The 7,877-nt window shown below is 36.9% G+C and overlaps 1 pseudogene; it reads left to right on the plus strand.

The window, feature by feature from the left end:
- The first annotated feature begins 4,332 nt into the window (after window positions 1–4,332).
- On the plus strand, window positions 4,333–7,355 carry LOC125922402 (histone H3.3C-like; annotated as a pseudogene).
- Window positions 7,356–7,877: the final 522 nt, after the last annotated feature.

Here is a 7,877-nt window from a genome sequence, read left to right on the forward strand (position 1 = left end):
TTTGGGGGACAACACCACACATTTAGATACCCCAAGCTAAAAATATCTCAATTTCAGTTTTGAATATTTTTTCCTCCCTCACCAAATACCCAATAATCTAAGATTTCCCAATTTTTTCTCAGTCTGATTACTCACTTTTCATCCCTACCATGGGTCTCAGAATCTCTCACATGGACCATTGCATATCTTTGCTACTCTAAGAGTCTCAACTTTAACCCATATCTGTGGCTGTATCTTTCTCCCTAGTCACCCATAAAACTTAAATGCAGGATCCTTATAAAGTTCCTGGTCCATGGCGAGTACTCAATAAACATTTGTTGAACTAAACAGAATTGAGGGAAAGTGGATAGTCTTTATCAAAGAGGAGACTCTGAGAGTTGCCGTTGGAGATGAAAACTCATCTCGATAGGGTGCCCCCAGACTGTATTTTCTTTCCCCTTTTTTAATTGAAGTATAGTTCACACACAATGTTACATCAGTTTCAAGTGTACAAATAGTGATTGGACAACTCTATACATTATGCTATGTTCACCATAAGTGTAGCTGCCATCTGTCACCGTATAACACTATTGCAATAGCATTGACCATATTCCCTATGATTTACTTTTTATTCCCCTGACTTACTCCATAACTGGAGTGTGAACCTCCCACTCTCCTTTACCCATGTTTTTCATCCCCCACCCCCACCTGGTAGCCATCAGTTTGTTTCTCTTAGTGGTATATGATAAAATACAGGAAGAAATATATAAGGTAGAAGGAACTAATCAGTTTGCAAGCAGAAATTAGAGAAAATAGACAAGACCCAAGACTTGCTGGGTTGAAAAGTAAATCACCTCTCATCCCCTCTCTTCCAGCTGGTAAAAAATTCTCAATCAAATGAGGCCTGTGGATAAATACAAAATTGTGTGAGTGACTAGGCAACCCTTTGCTAAAGGGTATTGCTATACTTGTGCAATCTGGAAGAGGGGGACCTCTAAAAACTTTAAGAGTGTTCTCCCATTGCAGTCACCCACACAAACTAAATTCGAAATTTGGAAGTCATCAGCAGGTAGGTAGTACATTAAGCCAAAGAACCGAATGAGATGGGCAGACAAAAAATGGCAGGTCAATGAATAAGGGGAATCAACACAGTCAAAGAGTTATAGCAGTTTGGATTCTCTAATCAGCAAGAAAATAGAAGATGGTAATCAGTATTGGCTTGCCGTTAAGATTTCAGAGGTGCTACTCTAGTTATTAGTGATGACATGAGAGTATGTGGCAAAGGGGGAAGCAGAGGAAAAGATGAGCAGATGTGAGGAGCCACAGTATGTGATGACTTCTTTGTGGTTGTTGACATCACCAGGAATGATAGTGGGCTTAGTGGTGGAGGGGAATCCCATGTTCTTCTGTTTTTATCCCTTGTTATATCAAGATCTGGGTGCTTTTGTTTTTGTCTCTGTCTCTTCTAAATGTCTTAGAGTCTACAGAGAAATAGAAGAGATTTTAAAAAACAAGTTCTTAAACTATGGCAACTCATGAGGATTATTTTGGAAGACAATAAGCCCAAAAGATATACGCATGAGAGAGACCAGAGCTAAGGAAGTCAGGTGGCAGATCTCTCAATTCAAGTATGTCCCCCCTTCTAGAGTGAGCTCTTCTGGAGAAGGAGGAATCTGAAAGTGAATGCTTGGGACATATCAACAAATGATCTAATATATGAGACCATATTCTTTCTAATGGATACATTTATCCATTAGAAATATTAGCATATTCTCCAGAAAACAATGGTGAAAACTAAATGAGAGGTAAAATAAAGTATTGCATATTTAGCTCTTATTCTGTTGCTAGAAATAAGTTTTTCTGGAGTCACTGAAAATTCATAGTCTCTACTGCAATCTTTTAAATTCAGCAGCAGAAACAGTTTGAGTAGGAATATATCTCTAACATCATTTCATACTTAATATTATATAGGTATATGTCCATACTTTTTTCCACAGTCACTGCACCAATTTACATTCCCACTAACAGTGCATGAGGGTTCCTTTTTGTCAACACCCTCATCACTTGTTATTTCTTGTCTTTTTTATTCTAGCTATTCTGACCAGTACAAGGTGAAATCTCATTGTGGTTGATTTGCATTTTTCTGATGATTAGTGATATTGAGCATCTTTTCCCTTGTCCGTTGGCCATCTCTAGTTCTTATTTGGAAAATGTCCTTTTAAGTCTTCTGCTCATTTTTAATTAGATTGGGTTTTTGGGGGGGTTTCTTTTTGGTATTGGGTTGTATAAGTTCTTCATATATTTTTTATATTATATTTTGGATATTAACCCCTTATCAGATATATCATTTGCAAATATCTTCTCCCATTTATTAGGTTGCCTTTCTGTTTTGTTGATGGTTTCCTTCACTGTTTGAAAGCTTTCTATTTTGGTGTAGTCCCAATAATTAATTTTTGCTTTTATTCCCCCTGCCTAAGGAGACATATCTAGAGAAATTTCGCTAAGGCTTATGTCAAAGAAATTATCGCCTGTTTTCTTCTATAAGTTTTATGGTATCAGATCTCACATTTAGGTCTTTGATCTATTTTATTTTTGTGTGTGATGTAAACCAGTGGTCTAGTTTCATTCTTTTGTATGTAGCTGTCCAGTTTTCCCAGAACCATTTATTGAAGAGACTGTGTTTTCCCCACTGTATATTCTTGCCTCCTTTGTCATAGATTTAATCAACCACATAAGTATGGGTTGTTTCTGGCTGTCTGTTCTGTTCTATTGATCAATGTGTCTATGTTTATGCCAGTACCATACTATTTTTATTATTATAGGTTTTTTTGTAAACAGTATGGGAGTTCCTCAGAAAATTAAAAGTAGAAATACCATATGATCCAGTAATTCTACTACTCGGTATTTACCAAAAAAACAAAAACTAAAGCATTTCATTTGAAAAGACAAATTTTGTCTTGAAAAAACAACAACAACAACAACAAAAACAAAAGCATTTCATTGGAAAAGACAGATGCACCCTTATGTTTATTGTAGCATTATTTATAATAGCCAAGATATGGAAGCAACCTGTGCCATTGACAGATGAATGGGGAAAAAAAGATGTGGTGTGTATCTATTTATCTATCTATCATCTATCTATCTATCTTTCTATCTATCTATCTATCTATCTATCTATCATCTATCATCTCTCATCTATCTATCTATAGATAGATAAAAAAGAATGAGATCTTGTCATTGCACCATCATGGATGGAGCTAGAGGGTATTATGCTAAGAGAGATAAGTGAGATAGCAAAAGACAAATAGCATACAATTTCACCTACATGTGGAATCTAAAAAACAAAACAAATAGAAAAAACCAACAAACAGGAAGCAGAAACAAACCCATAAATAAAGAGAACTAACTGATGATTGACATAAGGAAAGGAGGTAAGGGGATGCGCAAAATGGGAGAAGGGGAGTGGGAAGTACACACTTCTAATTATGGAATGAATAAGTCAAGGGGATGAAAGATACAGCATAGGAAATATAGTTAATGGTATTGTAATAGTGTTGTATGGTGACAGACTGTAGCTATACGTGTGGTGAATATAGCATAACGTAGACTCGTCAAATAACCACGTTGTATACCTGAAACTAATATAGCAGTTTTTCAACTGTACTTCAATTAAAAGTATATACATTATACGGGTCTACATTTTCATGCTGACTAGACCTAAGGAAAATGGTCCAACTTTTATTACTCAAGAAGATCCATTTTAACATCTCCAAATTACAAATATTTCCACAGAATCGCTCCATTTGTTGAAAAAATACAAAATGCTACTTAAAATGTTGTAATGCTTTCAAGTAAATTTGTACTTTAATAACCATAATAGTAACATACATATTTAATAGCAACATATATATGTATATATATGTAGGTATGTACGTATATATGTATGTAGGCATATACAAATATATATATATACACATTTATACATATGTATATATACAAATATATATATAATATTAAAACCAATGTTTTTTGTGGTTAGGACATTTAAGTTAAGATCTATTCTAGAAAATTTCAAGTATAAAATATTGTTTACTATATTTACATTGCTGCAATTAGCTTTCCAGAACTTATTCATCTTGTATAACAGAAACTTTGTACCATCTCCCCATTTCATTATGTGAGGTGATGGATATGTTAATTATCTTGATTGTAGCTCTTATTTCACAATGTATATGTATGTCAAAATATCAAGTCATATATCTTACAGCTATTCCACTTTTGTCACTTATACTAGATAAGGATGGGGGGGAATTTAAAAAAATATATCAAATGTAGGCACTGCAGCATGAGGCCATGGAAAGAGGTGCTAACTGGGTGTCCAGATCTCCTATTAGTCTATCCAAAGAAGATGTTAGAGGTATTAGATAAGATCAAGAAGCTGATCTACTCCCTCTTTTGACTTTACTCATCATAGTCTATTTGGGACTTTGGCAGGTGATCACCTAGGATATTCTTCTTGTTATTTTAGCAGTCATCTCTGTCTCCCAGCTATGTCTTTTTTTATTTCAGTTTGGCTCCTTCTAGGATATTCAAACCTCATTCCTCAGCTAAGAGTTATATGTAAAGGCATGACCTGTAACTTTCGATCAACAAAAGATCAGTTATGATTTTATTTTTCTATAACTGTAAGTTTTCAATATCATAATGAATATAAATCACTTTTTTCTTTGTTGACATCATGTGAATGAGAAGAATCCATGTAGCTATGGTAGCTATTTAAAAAAACAAACAAACAAACAAAAACGCCTCTAAGGATGCCTGGGTGGCTCAGTTGGCTAAGCAATCGACTTTGGTTCAGTCATGTTTTCACAGACTGTGGGTTTGAGCCCTGCACCAGGCTCTGTGCTGACAGCTCAGAGCCAGGAGCTGGCTTCAGATTCTGTGTCTTCCTCTCTCTTTGCCCCTCCCCTGCTCTCTCTCTCTCTCTCTCTCTCTCTCTCTCTCAAAGATAAATAAACATTAAAAAAGTTTTAAAAATTAAAAAAAATCTTCTAATCCTCCATGGAAAATGCACATGGACAGTGCACAAAACTACTGTCTCCTCAGTTCTTTCTTCTTGCCTTTCTTCTTGAGCTTCTGTCTTTTAAAATGTACCCCCAGTATTGTCCAATTTGCTTCGTAGTTTTGACTTTCAACAGAAGAAACCAACACAAGCTTTTACATGGCCACAAACAATGAAAAGAGGTCATAAAAGAGGCACTCATTACCTTTCAGCATAAGCATGGGGTGGGTTGTCATATGTGGAGACAGTACATTGAAAAGGCTTAATGCTGTAGTTTCATGTGACACACTTTTGAGAACATGGGCCCCATCTTGCTCCATTGGCCGTAGGCAACCAAGGTAACGATGAGTGCTCAGTGGTGATTAGACCATGTAGTCTGTTAAGATAAAGATGAGCACTCAGTGGTTCTTTCCCACCAGGCCCTCCACCTCCACCCCTTTCCCTCTCTCTTTTTTGTGTGTACTTTCTTCTCTTTTTTTTTCATTGTTCAAGGTTTATTTGGTGTTTTACTTGGCATGACACTCTGATAGTTGGTTGCATTGTTTATACGTACATTTTCTTTTTATGCTATATGGCAATGTTTGCTAGCTCCTCTGACACATATAGTTCATACAATAAAATCCTTTAGAGCAGTTTTGCACTATTGGATCACTCCCTTTTCCTCCTCCACAAATGTCTATCTTATACTAGCATTTCAGAGATTTTTAGAGGAGGAGTGCTGGGGAAAAACTTGCTGAATAACAACCTGCTTTAGCTTATGCTTGAAATTTCACTATTAGAAAGTCATTCTTCCATGTTAGGCAATTTTTATCCAGGTTATTTCTTTAAAGTATTAAACTAACTTGGGGCGCCTGGGTGGCTCAGTCAGCTGAGCAACAGACTTCGGCTCAGGTCACGATCTCACGGTTTGTGGTTTCGAGCCCTGCGTCGGTCTCTGTGCTGACAGCTCAGAGCCTAGAGCCTGTTTCTGATTCTGTGTCTCCCTCTCTCTCTGCCCCTCCCCCACTCATGCTTTGTCTCTCTCTGTCTCAGAAATAAGTAAAAACATTAAAAAAATTTTTTAAGTATTAAACTAACTTGACAGAACATTATGCAATTATGCATTGTCATAAGAAAACAATTTAAATTAGCTAAGCTACTGCCATGCTGCAAGTGACAACAAATGTTTTCTCTGGCAATAAGAGAATTAAAATTGTAATTAACTCTACACTAATGGATTACAGTTCCTTTCTTGAGATAGCCCCAGGAGATAACTTTTTTTTTCCTATGTGATTGTGAATTCTGTTGCTTTCAGAGGAGCCAGGGTGGCTCAGTCGGTTAAGTGTCTGACTTTGGCTCAGGTCATGATCTCACGGTTTGTGAGTTCAAACCCCATGTCCGTCTCTGTGCTAAAAGGTCAGAGCCTGGAGTCTGCTTCAGATTCTTTATTTCCCTCTCTCTCTCTGCCCTTCCCCTGCTTCTCCCCCTACTCTCTATCTCTCTCAAAAATAAACATTAATTTTTTATTTTTATTTTTTTGCTTTCAAATAAATCAATATTTAGATTTTGGAGGGCCTATTTACCTGGTTTTCTGACTAACTTCAAGAAGACATGAAATACATTATACTACTGACCCTTGAAGAACAGGGTTTGAAATACATTTATACATGGATTTATTTTTAAAAGAATTAAGCACAGTACTCTAAATGTATTTTCTCTTCCTTATGATTTCCTTTTCTCTAGCTTACTTTATTATAAGAATGCTGTATATAATAGATATAACATACAAAGTATTTGTTAATCAACTTGATTGGCAAGGCTTCCAGCCAGCAGTTGGCTAGTAGTAGTTAAATTTGGGGGGAGTCGAAAGTTACACATGGAGATTTGCAGCTAAGCGGCAGCCTAAGGAGAAGGGGAAGGGGGTTGAGTAGGAGGTCTCTGTACCGTGGCCCATACAAAGCAAACTGCCCCAAATCCACCAGTGATAAAGCACCCAGGAAGCAACTGGCTACAAAAGCCACTCACAAGAGTGCTCCCTCTGCCGGAGGGGTAAAGAAACCTCATTGTTACCGACCTAGTACTGTGGCACTCTGAAATTGGACATCATCAGATTCACAAACTTCCTTTCCAGCATCGGATGCGAGAAATTTCTCAGGACTTCAAAACAGATCTGTGCTTTTAGACTGAAGCTATTGGTGTTTTGCAGAAGGCAAGTGAAGCCTATCTGGTGGGCCTTTTTGAAGACACCAACCTGTGTGCTACCCATGCCAAACACAGAACAATTGTGCCAAAAGACATCCAGCTAGCACACCGCATACGTGGAGAATATGATTAAGAATCCAGTATGGTGAAAAACCTTTCATTCCTTAAAAAAAATTTATTGGGGTGCCTGGGTGGCTCAGTCAGTTAAACGTTTGACTTTGACTCAGGTCATGATCTCGTGGTTGGAAGGTCCGAGCCCACACCTGGCTCTATGGTGACAGCTCAGAGTCTGGAGCCTGATTCAGATTCTGTGTCTGCCTCTCTCTGCCCCTCCCCATTTTGCACTCTATCTCTCTCCCTAAAAAATAAATAATATGCATTTTTTTTTTAATTTTGTCTTCTTTCTGTTATTGATAGTTCTGAATGTTAGGTATTTTTTTCCATAGTGTCAAAAGATAACTAAGTATATGACGGCAAGTAGAAATATAGGGGACAGAAATCAGGTATTGGCAGCTTTTATATTTTCATGTGTGTGCGAATGTTTAATATAAATGTGGGGCCATAAAGCATTAATGTGTGCCAAAATGTATCAGTAAGCAAATTTTAGTAGTTTGACTTTATCACAATTATAAACAAATCTGTTACATTTTTCTGG

Source organism: Panthera uncia, chromosome B1, assembly GCF_023721935.1.
Source record: "Panthera uncia isolate 11264 chromosome B1, Puncia_PCG_1.0, whole genome shotgun sequence".
Lineage (NCBI taxonomy): Eukaryota > Metazoa > Chordata > Mammalia > Carnivora > Felidae > Panthera > Panthera uncia.